We start from the raw sequence: 12,346 nt of genomic DNA, 5'->3' as shown, positions 1-12,346 counted from the left end.
GCGGTAACTGATAAATTGGGATGAGTGGGATTTAGACTGTAGGGCCCAGTGAATGAACCCTTTTCACATCAGGATGCAAAAGAGAGAGATGAAGAGATCCTTTATACTGGCAGTGTGTTCACATGAGAGGAGACCACACGCTTGAAAAAGAACGAGATAGAAAAAGAGAGAGAGCGACAGTGTCTTTCCCAGACAACCCATGAGAATCCAATACACTCCCACGCGTCTGGGCTTGTGTGTGGCCGCTGCACACACACACACACACACACACACACACACACACACACACACACACACACACACGCACACACCATATGTGTCCGTGTTCATCCCCTCCTCATAACATCAACCCTTCGCTCCCTAAACCGGGCCACACTTCCCGCCGACTTTGATGCGTTTTTTTGCTCGATGTTGTACGACAATAATCTTTTTCACCCTACTAAAAGAGTGGGCCATGGGAAGAAAGGCCCTACTCTCGAGGCTTTGCTTCATCTTTTGCTCCGGCTCTCCAGCGAGACAAAATCGCTTCACCGGCACCACAGTGCGGTTCAACTGCAGCTGAAAGGAGACGGGGACCAAATCCCTCTCATACACAACAAAACAACACTGTAGCCTTTTCAGTGTGACTGCCCACAAGGAAAGGGTCCTTTCTGTCCGTGGAGGACACAGTGTCTATCTATCTATCTACTCCCCACAGATGTTGACACTGTTTGTTGCGGGTTAAGATGCCCTCTAAAGACCATTGTTCCCCTTGTATCTTCTCTGTTATTGAGTTTTTCCTTCTCTTTCTAGGCGAGGGCCGGAGGTAGAGAGGGGAGAAAGCGGTGAAAGACCTCCGGATGGCAGTCAGCGCTCCGGGGGGCCTTTCTGCCCAGAGAGACCCCGGCAATGGGCTTCATTGTGGGTAGCAGCAGGCAGCCACCAAGGGCTGTATGCTGGAAGTATTGTGTTTCTGGATAGACCCGAGTCCCTCTCCAGAACAGGGGCAAAGGTTAGCCCCCCTGTGGGCTGCTCCATACCTGCCCTGCCCTGTCTCCCCCTTCCACTCTCACAGGCCCACGGATACACAGCTACATACAATGGAAACCAGTCAACACACTACTAAGGAGACTCTTAAGATTGAGAGGTAGCAGAGCGGAGAGACTAATTCAGTGCGCTCTCCACTTTTCGATGAATAGCTAATTCGATTAATGGGTCCATGAGAGGGAATAATGAGCAAGGCAAGTCAGAGGCTCCTCTCTGCAGATTACAAGTCCAGGTCTCAGCACTCCAGCAGGATTAAAATCTTATCACAAACTCAAAACAAAACCTTTTTGATGACATCTCAGCTATCACCGTTAATGATGCGGGTATGAGTCATAAGGTGGTGTATGCATCTATGTGTGTGTGTGTGTGTGTGCAGGTGACTATGTGGCTATGTGGATGTGTAAGTAAGTGAGCTTTTAAAGACAACTGGACGGTGAAAGAGCATGTCAAACATTTGAATCTGTGCTGAGCCAGATCTCCTTATCGCCTTATCTTGACACCCCTGTGCATCCAGGGAATGCTTGCTCTCATGCCTTAATGCACCGTCAGAAAATGTAATCTGCAGTGCAACCCCTATACAGTGTTAAACAACAGCCATTCACTGGCCATGTATTTGTGTAGGCTGTTAGTTATGTTCATATATCAATTTGCCTGTTTATATACCTATTTGTCAGCTGGGACCTCCAAAGGATAAGAGGGTATTGCTAATAGATGGATGGATGGATTTATCTTTTTAACTCAGGATGGGAAAAAATGCTATTCATGAAAATACAACAAAACAGTCATCCATTTAACATGGGACCATTTTAAACTATTATGGCACATTGTGTTGCTGCTAGAATTTTGAAAAGCTGTATAACAGCTTAACTATGATCACTTTCATTCAAGGTTTTCTTTTACCCAGCAGTTCAGATTTACCTGATGGTTTTATTAGTTGTTAACACACTTGAATGGCTCCACCGGATGCGGAGGGAAGCTGCATAACAGAGAAAGTGCTCTTTTCTGGACACAGAGAGTCATTTAGCTACGGCACCAATGTGCAGGGTTTATGACTGAGGATTCACGCCGGTAGTCATCACTGATTGGTGCTGTCAGTGGTGATGTATGAGTGTGAAGAGGCATCTCTGACCTCAGATTAACAGTACATTAACCCTCTCCCTAGGCGAGGCCAGCGTGCCTCTTAAACCCTGACCCCCCGTCCCCTCAAAACCACCACAGGGGGTCCGCAGTCACTGCTCTCCCCTCCAAACTCTGCAAGATGCCACATTGTGTTCCCGCTTGACTATTGTGTGCAGCACTAGATAATTTGCCGTCTACGTCCCCCAGTTCTCATGCTTACTTCCAGGGAATGTCCATGGCTGCAGGGCTGGAGTTGTAGTGTCCAATTTGAGTGTCATCCCAGAGGGGAGCTTGCCCATGAGCTGCAGGTAGCTTTCATGGCCGCCTGGCAGGCTGGCTCCTTCCCCCAGTGTCCTGCTGCTAGAAATTTGTTGTCCCCCTCCGGGTGTCTTTTTGGAGTGTCAGCCGCGGGGCCCCTGATGGGAGATTTGTTGATATGATAACTCGATTAGGCTCCAGGATGGATGACATTTTGGCAGAGAGCCAGTCAGCAGCACCCAGGGAGGCACTGACTCGTCTCCTTAACCTCTCCTCAGGAGGCAACAATTAGTGGTAGTAATTGGTGAATTAGCAGTGTTGCTACAAGTATTTTCTACTTCCTTCTCACTCTCTGTGGGATGTGGTAAACTGGGCAGCTGAAGACTTCAGCACTTTCTTCCGTCTGCCTCAGCGCATACATTTCATAGCATTTCATGGAATTATTTCAGCCGCTGTTTGCCTCTGAAAACACGAAATGACTGTCCAAATATTTTTGTAACCAAAGGGAAGGCTGGCCATGGGGACCACTTTTTCCTTATTTCTCACGGACGCCTTTCTTTATGTGGCGCCCTGCCTGCAGTTCAGAAGAGATAATTCGATTAATGCAGCCAAGGTCTGCATTTGAAAACCTGGCCTTTTTGTCAGAGAAATTTGCATCATAAAACTCTGCCACACAGCTGAAGGTCCTCTAACGCTTTATGCTTTTTAAATGTTGGGACGGCAAACTGAAATATACATTCAGTTTCAAATAAGGCCGTTACCTCGACAACAAGACGTCTCCATTGTTGTCTCATGGTAATGTGTAATAGCTGCACAATGTCAGTTCATTACAAAATAAAAGGCAGAAGCTGTTGGCATTTTTTAGATGTGGTGTAAGTGTTACCTATAAGTCTTGTTCCCTGAATGATGACCAGAGATGACTTTTACTTCAGAGGTCTAGTGGAAACAGAAAGAATGTTTCTCAGTTATACAACTGATGTGACGCTGCCAACTATGAAGTTTGGAATACATCCTGGTATATTATTTAATTTCCTATTATTACAGAGAAGGATTCACAAAGTAAATACTTCCAAAGCCCCGAACGAGAGTACACACAAGTCAATTAATTATAACTGAAATCCAGTAAATCTGTACAATTATCTACTGACATTTGTGATTAGATTTTCCTCTAATTTTGATAAATTCCCTCTGCATTTTTGTTGTGTTTTGCTGTTCTTTGCCAGTCAAGAGAGATCTTACAGGCCCATTCCAGCTTAATTACCTCGCATCATCTTCTACTCGGGTCTGTGGAGCTTGTCGACTCTGGTGACCTCTGACCTGTCATGCATTGTGGTTTTAGCCTGACGTATTCAAGGTGTTACCATCTGTGCCGTGCCCCCCCATCCCTAGTCTCTCTCTGAGGACAAGTCCTCTGTGTCCAGGCCCACTGGGCTGGAAAAGTTGCTTACAGTGGACTGTTTGTTTGGCTTTGTAAATGTCTCAGCCCTGTAGAAAGGTTGGCGAGAGGAGAAGCAGGGCTCCTGGAGGACACTTGTGTTTTCTATTTTATTCTCTCTTTTTGGTTAACAGTGCTCCAGAGGGCTGTGAGTCTCTGCACCTACGAGTTAACTTGTAACCCAGTGACCTCTGACTCAATGCGTATCTAAACAGAACAATAGCTGTTTCCAAACTTTACGTGTGTGTGTTTGTGTGTGTGTGTCTTATATGAACTGCCTCAGGCAACCAGTATATTTCACAGCGGAGAAACCAGTGGTGTTCAGAAACTCTAATTGATTCAAATTTTTTGATTACACTTAATGAATATATGTTATGAATTCAAAAGAATCTGAAAAATCACATTTTCATTCCTTAGTCACATTTTGTATTAGATAAGAAAAAAACTGATCAATAGTGTGATTTATCATGTCAATTAAACAGCAATCTTTAATGCTAAAAAAATGGTTTAAAACAACAAGAGTTAAAAAAGATGAGAGAGTGTACTTTTACAGGAGCATGGGTCTCTTTTACTGAAGCAACACAAACGGGAGAAAAATGAAAATGCTAAAAAACATAAAAACAAAATGGAATATATTTAAACACTTTTGAGGTAATCTAATGGGTTTCAAATATGTTTCAGAAAACCAAGTGAGGTTGAATTTTGTGAACCCACAGAGAAACTTACAGTCCCTTGATTGAAATTTCACGTTTTTAAAGATCCTCAACAGTTGATGGCAGCACCTTGTAACACACATTCACAATGATGTGCAATTTGATTGTTAGCTTGTTTAAGCACCTAATTTAATATGTGAATATGTGAAATGGACTGACTTGATGTAATCACTTTTAATGGATTCATCTGGTCAGCTCTTTGTCAGTAACTGTCAGTGGTGGAAAAAGTATTCGGATATTACATTCAAGTAAAAGTAGCAATACAATACTATAAAAACTCCAATGCATGTCAAAGTCCCGTCCGTAAAGAATAAAAAGTAAAATGTCCTTGTGTGAAGCAGCACATTAATGTTGTGACTGATTTAGGCTTTTCAAACTACTTTCTATATTAATGGGTGGTTTCATCAAACATTTTCTTTATCAAATCTTAATCTACAAACTAACAGTTGTCAGTATAATGGAGTGGAATGGAAGTTTAAAGTAGCATTAAATGGAAGTACAGTACTTAAGTAAAGTATCGTACATACCTATAGTAAGTACTTTCCAGCACTGGGGGGGTTTCCAGTGTGTTTGTGTCTGTGAAGCCTCTACCAGCGTCATTCTCCAAGTTGAGTGGGTCTGTCAAGCACAGGGCCCTACTGCATGGTGAGGTGACTGTTCTCAGACTCAGTGGGAGCAAAGTGCATCGGATGTCAGAGGATCTTGTCAAAGATCCCAGAATTTAGAGCAGCACCGCCAGCAAGTGCACAAGTGCAAATCCGCCACTGTCATTCATTTTCCAGCCCTTTGCATGCCTGAAGTTTCCCCAAGCAGCCGCAGCTTCCACTGTGTCATCCTGCTGACGTGTGACTGACGCTCAAGGGCGACTGCTAATTGAGAACCATTTTTTGAAGGGAATTTCAGTGACCTCTGCGTGGTTTGAATAAGTTCCAACGACCAGTACACAAATCAACATTTCAACCAGCTAACCCATGTCCCAAAGCTTTAACAGATGGCTTTGTGGTGTCCACACACATACACAGACACTGAGAGCACATCAAATGTACTCTTATACATCATTGCTTCTCCCAAAGGAGCTTGTTTTGTATTGATAGTAAGTTCCTATTTTTTTTCTTCTCTCACATACATTGAGTCTTATGGTGCACTGTGGTATTGGTAATGCATTTACTAGCATGCAGTACATAATGCTTCTTTGGAGGCAGTACTAGGGAGCTGGTATGGTTTGTGAAATATAAGATAGTTAAAAATATCATTCTAAGTAGGAAGACACTGCCACCTAGTGGGAAAAAGTCTGCATAAACTTTTACTACTGAAAAGGTTGGGCAGACTATTCTGGAGCATCAGTAATTTAAAGGGATAAGTAAAAATACATTTTACTATATAGCCTATTTCTTGCAGTTTACTTTAACAGCCCAATTTACTTTCATTACTTGTGAGGGGGCTTAACCCGCACAATGCCTAATCAAAGGTTTAACATATACAAAAAGAATATACCACATTTAAGAAATTATTGAAGCAGTAAAAAATTTTACTGGGAGCAATTGTGAAACTGTCAAAACAGTATTGGACAACACATTGATAGTGATTACAAATCAAAAAGGGATTTCATAATCTTGAGTTAGACCAAAAAACAAAAATGAAAAAGTACAGTAACTAAACGCTAGCTGTCAAGTCAGTAACATTGTCCCTCATACCAGAAAGAATGTATCACCATACAAAGTACCACATTAAGTTCTCATAGGACTTACAACACAGTAAATAATCTAATAAAATTAAACTGAATCCACTAGAGCAATATATATCGTCAAAAGAACAGCTGTTATCCTAACTGTAGCTTAATTTAAAAGCAAACTAAAATGATGCATTTGGAACAAATTGGCAGACTTTCAAATTATCACAAAGTTTCCAGGAATAGACTCTCTTCATAATTCCTCTTATAGGCTACTAAAGTGCCCTCTTGTGGAAGAACATAATAATTCCAAGCTCTCCCTTGTTTTACCATTCCATACATACAGTATGTAAGGTAAAGTGAGGGAGAGCAGTAAATATGATCTGTTGCATCAATCACCATCACTCCAACAATACTATTTGCCCCAGGCAGAAGAGCCAATGTTGCTATTTACAGCCCGGGTGTATTTAGCATGGAGACAAGCACCCTGGTATAGGTAGCCACCAATGCTAGATGCACCTGACCAGGGCACACATTAGATACTGTTTGTGTATATCTAGCCCATTGAAGGCTATGTATTTTTTTCCTAAACCGTGCCAAGTAGAAAACAAGTTTGATCGATTCAGCCACTAGAACCTAACATTACTCTATTAGTATCCTTTGTTGCGCTTTTTTCTACTACTTTTACTTTTACTATTACTATGAATATTATTCCTAAATCTAGCTAACTACTGCTTAATTAAGTGGCATGTTCAATTTGGCTGGGTGTAAACAGCCAAATAGCTTCAGTGTATATATATACCCGGGTGAAAACAGACAATCCGTAAAGAGTGAGAGATTTCTCAAAAAAGCAATGTCTTAGAGTAGCCTACATTTAGGCAAACAAGGTACTTACCACCAAAAAAAGTTGGTCCTCAAAAAGTTCCATCAATAACGTTTCAGAGTAATTTTGCGAGAGCAACGGGTATATTGCTCCTCAATGTGTCAATGTGTTCAAACCTCAGCGATCTGTGAAATGACTGCTCTACAGCTCACTGAGATTATCTTGAGCCGCTACCATCATGATACAAAGAGTTCTAAGTTCTCAGTTCTAAGTTCTAAATTCTATCCATCACATTATCAGCAGTAATTCTCTCTCAGACTCTCCACTTCATACAAGTCAGAGCTCAATTTCATTTCATTCATATATTATATCATATTATAGATTACATCACCAACAGTAGGCATAAATTGTTTTCTAAATGAACAAATAATTGTGTGTCTGAAAGGGTTGTATAATCCTGCAGTTTGATTACCTTTCCACAATCTTCACTTACGTTGCTTCACTACTCAGCAATATTTTATGAGCTTCAGCTGTTTGTCAGTTTCAGCTGTACTCTGTCAGTGTAATGTATGCGTGACATTACCCAGAGATAACATAGATATACAGATATAGAATTCAATACTTAGAGGTAATGACTTTTTAAAAGATAAGAGTTAGGGGCTCACCGATAGCCCAATGGTTGTTGAATATTATACCCTTATGAGGCAGATTGTTTCCTATCTGCCTCTGTACTGTCAGCTTTCCAATAAAGGCAAAATGCCCCAAAAAATATCAAAATTTTGTAAGAATAGTGAATAGAGATTGTGTGGTGTTCTCATTCTCAGGAATTTCCAATGTCTCAGTTTACAAAAGCACATGGATACATTCTTCAAAACTCTACAAACTCCCAACCACTATCAGCAGCTCCTGATATATCTGATTTAATGCTTTTATCATTTGGGACTCAAGACAATAAAACTGCTACATTTTAAAGTCTGTGTAGATTTTACTGCATGAAGTTATTGCCATCTTTCATATCATTGACATGAATATGAGCTGATGTTAATGCTTTACTGTTCTGCATACTATATTTTTCTTCTACATGTTCGATGAATGTAAAACATTACATGCGAAAAATACTTTTTTTGCAAATTTTAAAGAAGATAAACAGTTTTTCTTTTTTCAGTGATAATTATCACTGTATCTTATACTCTGTTTTACATTTCTATCTTATTTTTGAGGTTTTGAGTTAAAACTACCAATGTGCTAGGCTTGATTTGCATGAAAAGTTTTTTTATTTATTTATAAAGTAATACAGATATTTTATATAGTATTTGAGTATTTTCCCCACATGGGACCAACACTCCCAAATGTTAGAGCTTTTGTGAAGAAACAAAACCTGGCTGAAATGTGATACTTATTATCCCAGGTCTGGTTCACTGTGTTTTGTTTAAAACTGGGACATTATAAAGTTTCTTCACATTCTCCAATGCTGCATTTACCTTTTGGCTCACCATGACACAGAATACAGCCTGTGTTGGAGCTCTGCAGTGCAAAAGGTGGACCATAGTTGGTATTGGTAACTTGCTTTTCTTATTGCTTCTTGGAACCATATTTGTTGGTAAGCTATTTACATTTTTATTTAAAAAAACAAATTAACTTTAACCTGTAAATGAATTAAAAATCCATTTTAAAATTTTGTTAGTTATTTGACAGCGTTGTGTGTCACACTAACTTTCTATGATAACACCAGTACAATTATTGTTATTGAACAGTTAAATGTAATTTGCATTGTTTGACATGTTTGACAATAATGTAAGAAAACATCCTTGTCTAAAAGTGCCACGATGACCATGAAGCGTTGAATAGAAAACACCCATTTGTAATTTATAGATATATATAAGTTGTGTTTTGTGAAGGCGAGCATAACGGCAATTATCAACACATCCATTTAATGCCAAGCATGCACTTATCTATGGCCAAATACAGCTTTGACTGACAGGTCATCATTACCTCTCTTCTATAAGATGTTGCTCTTAGAAATGGAGAGCACAAAATTAGGTGGTAGCTCACAAGTTAGGATATAAAAAAGTGGGAAAAGTTAATTTTATGGTACTAAAATTCTGGAAACTGCAATGTACATTAAAATATCCACTTTTATTTGTATGATAGGATTTATTGTGTATTTAAAGCTACTTACTTTACCTGTAAGAACCTTTACTGCCATATTCTTCTTATGAATGTGTTGCTTTTTTCTCAGGGGAAGTTTCAAATTTCAAATCTCTAATGTTTCAAACATGCCAGTTTTCAATGAACAACAAAAACTCATACAATAATAGGATTAGAGATGCTGCAGTGGTATTCTGTCGTTCAACCTTCACCAAACAAAATGTCTCAGGTTCTCAGGGGGAATCTAGGTCGGGAGAGGAGCCACCTCCGGATCATCTGGGGACCAACCACTCCTACAGACTACACATGACACCAACATGACAGAAAAAAATGTCAGAAGAAGAAGAAGCAGCTCTGACACTGAGAGCTCTGTTTGGCCTCCCAAGTTTCTGACTGCGTCTCATCTTTCTTCTCTCAGAAATCTCGTTTCGGACAAGAAAATCACAGGTTGCAAGACTTTACCACACCTCCTCACTCAACTCAAAACAGCATGATGAAATACAAAAATGTTATCTGTCAACTAAAGGCATGATGAAATACAAAAATGTTATCTGTCAACTGAAGACAAGTTGACCTGAACTATTGTCTTGTTGTTTGTTTCCCTTTGCTCTAGTGTCAGATGGGTACAGAGCAAAAACTTCAGCAATATTTAGCATTTAAAAATCTCATTCTGCACCAGTGTTTGTCTATATCTTGTAGCTAATTTAAAACTTTTAGTTGACTGGGAAAGGCAGTATGTGAGTCGTATCAGCTCTAGCAGTGATTAAATTACAGCTACACTTAAAAAAAAATTAACTGAATCAAAAGCACTTTAACACTCCACTCTACGGGTCCAAACACTTAACTATAGCTGTAAAACCTTTGGTGGTGGGACAGACAGTGCACCATTTTTAACCACAAGATGGCATCTTTTTTGACAGGGGGAAGCAGAGTGTGTAGTCAGCCATTGGAAGGTTTACCACAGCGCACACCCCTCCATCATTGGTCACTAAAAATCTTCGCCATTGCACTGATCTTGTATGTTTCCTTTGTTGTATGTAAAGATTATTTTATTCACCTTTATAAATGAATTAATCTTACTGGTCAAATTACTGAAGAGTTGGATTAAAAAAACTGGTGAAATAGTGAAAAATCTCCAGCATACCAGAGACAAAATTATATTTTGGTTTATATCTGATATTTGATTAATGACTAATATCACCAATATATCAGTCAGTCCAATATATCCCAGATTGCAACATTTATTTGAATCTAAACGTTCAAAACAGTTGTTCGTGGGGTTTTTTGGCACACGTAAACTGAAACCATTTCAATAGATGTTACTGATCAAAAATGAAAATTCCGCCAAAGCTTGTTTTCATATTATTACTATAAAGCAATTCATTGAGACTTTTTTTTTTTTTTTACTGCAGTTCGTTTAGCTCTCCGTGTCTCTCTCACGGGTCCAAGTGAACTTCTTGACCCTCAGCTCAACCTTTACCTGAACAAAGAGGTCAGTAAATTATCCAACACATTTATAACTATAATGTGTATTGTGTTCTTCAAATTTTCAAAATGTAAAAAGTATGATGATTTTCAGAGAAAGCTGCTATACTTCTTTCCCTTGTAGTAAAAATATGTGGTGCATGTAGTTTGGAGGGATTGTAGATATGATCAGCTACAAAGTTATGACATTATTGGTTGAGATTAAAAATAATATCAACAGTGTTTCAGAAGCAAAGCAGTAACCTCTGTCAGTCAGTTGGACTGTAGGCTAATGACATGAGATTCTGTTTGAAGTAAAGCAAAACAACAAACACAACACCCAGCTAGTCAAAGTGCAGCAAGTCTAAAGGCTAAAGGTCGAAACGTCTGTGTTGGCTTTGATCAGACTTTATGGTTTTATCATTTATTCATCAGTAATGATAAGGCAATCCCACACAGTCTGAGTCATTTAAGTTATTTCATTTTGAAGTCATTGCATTTCATTTCATGAACTCAGTGGAAAATCAGACTAACAGCACATTTTAATTAAAGACATGGGTGGATTAGAGGATTATAGTCTCAAGAACTCAGCAGTCTGCTGATGTAGTGTGTGTGTGTGTGTGTGTGTGTGTGTGTGTGTGTGTGGGGGGGGGGGGGGGGGGGTTAAGGGTGAAAGGCATTTTTGAGTATACAAAGAAGTCAAAGTTGAGTGCTAGTTGAAAGTTGAAGATGGTGCTTATGACTGCCCTCTCTTTGTTTCTTCTTTTCTATGAGAAGCTAGGCATCAACAACATTGGGGGGAAGGCAGGACTCTTTTCAATGAGAATAGTGGGAATAAAGAGACTGACCTCCATACCCTGATGTCATCATCCAAAATCCATCCCACAATCTCTTGGATTATTTATGAGAATTAATTTTTTTAAACATCTCCTTCTTTTTGTGGAGTCATATGATGTTATTTACTGTGAGTTTAATTTAAAAACTATGTTTTGTGTTTTGTTTTCTTCATCTATTGACATTTTTGTTCATATTTTACTATTTTGTAAGGCTGTATTGTGTTAGTACATATGCATTGATACCTTTCTTGTTATTTAAACATCTTGACACCTTTTCATTTTTGACATTTTTACCTTTTGTTTCCTGTCACCCAAACATAAACAAATATACAAACAAACGGACTAGACTTTGATGCTTCATTATACAAGTTTACGTTTCATATGTCATTATTATTTAAATAATATGTTGTGAGTCAAATACTTTTACTGAATTTGAAGAAAGCATATTTTTTTCCAACAACTTTTTTTTCTAATTAACATTTTCCATTCTACATATGTCCTCTACTTTTAACCAGCCACATGTTTAACTTGGGAGGTTGCATTTTTTTACGTTATTCTCAGGATCCCAAAAAGATGTAATAACTCTCTTGTAGGCTTTTGAGGCTCATTCCCAGGAGTATATTCTGTTTTTCTAGGTATCCCGCTTTCTTGAATATCTCGTCTATTGTGTTTAAAATATCTGAACAGGCAGCTTTGTATCTTTTTTTACACGTAAAGAATATATGTGTGTATGTTCCGCATTATTTTCCCCACATTCCCTGAGCAACTGGGATTGTGTATACTTGGATAAGGTCGATGGTGTTCGGAAGTGATAAATATGCATATTTCTGCCATTAAGGTGATCCTACAGGAATA

The sequence above is a fragment of the Anoplopoma fimbria genome, chromosome 8 (genome assembly GCF_027596085.1).
Source record: "Anoplopoma fimbria isolate UVic2021 breed Golden Eagle Sablefish chromosome 8, Afim_UVic_2022, whole genome shotgun sequence".
In the NCBI taxonomy this organism is placed as follows: domain Eukaryota; kingdom Metazoa; phylum Chordata; class Actinopteri; order Perciformes; family Anoplopomatidae; genus Anoplopoma; species Anoplopoma fimbria.
This window is presented reverse-complemented; position numbering follows the sequence as displayed.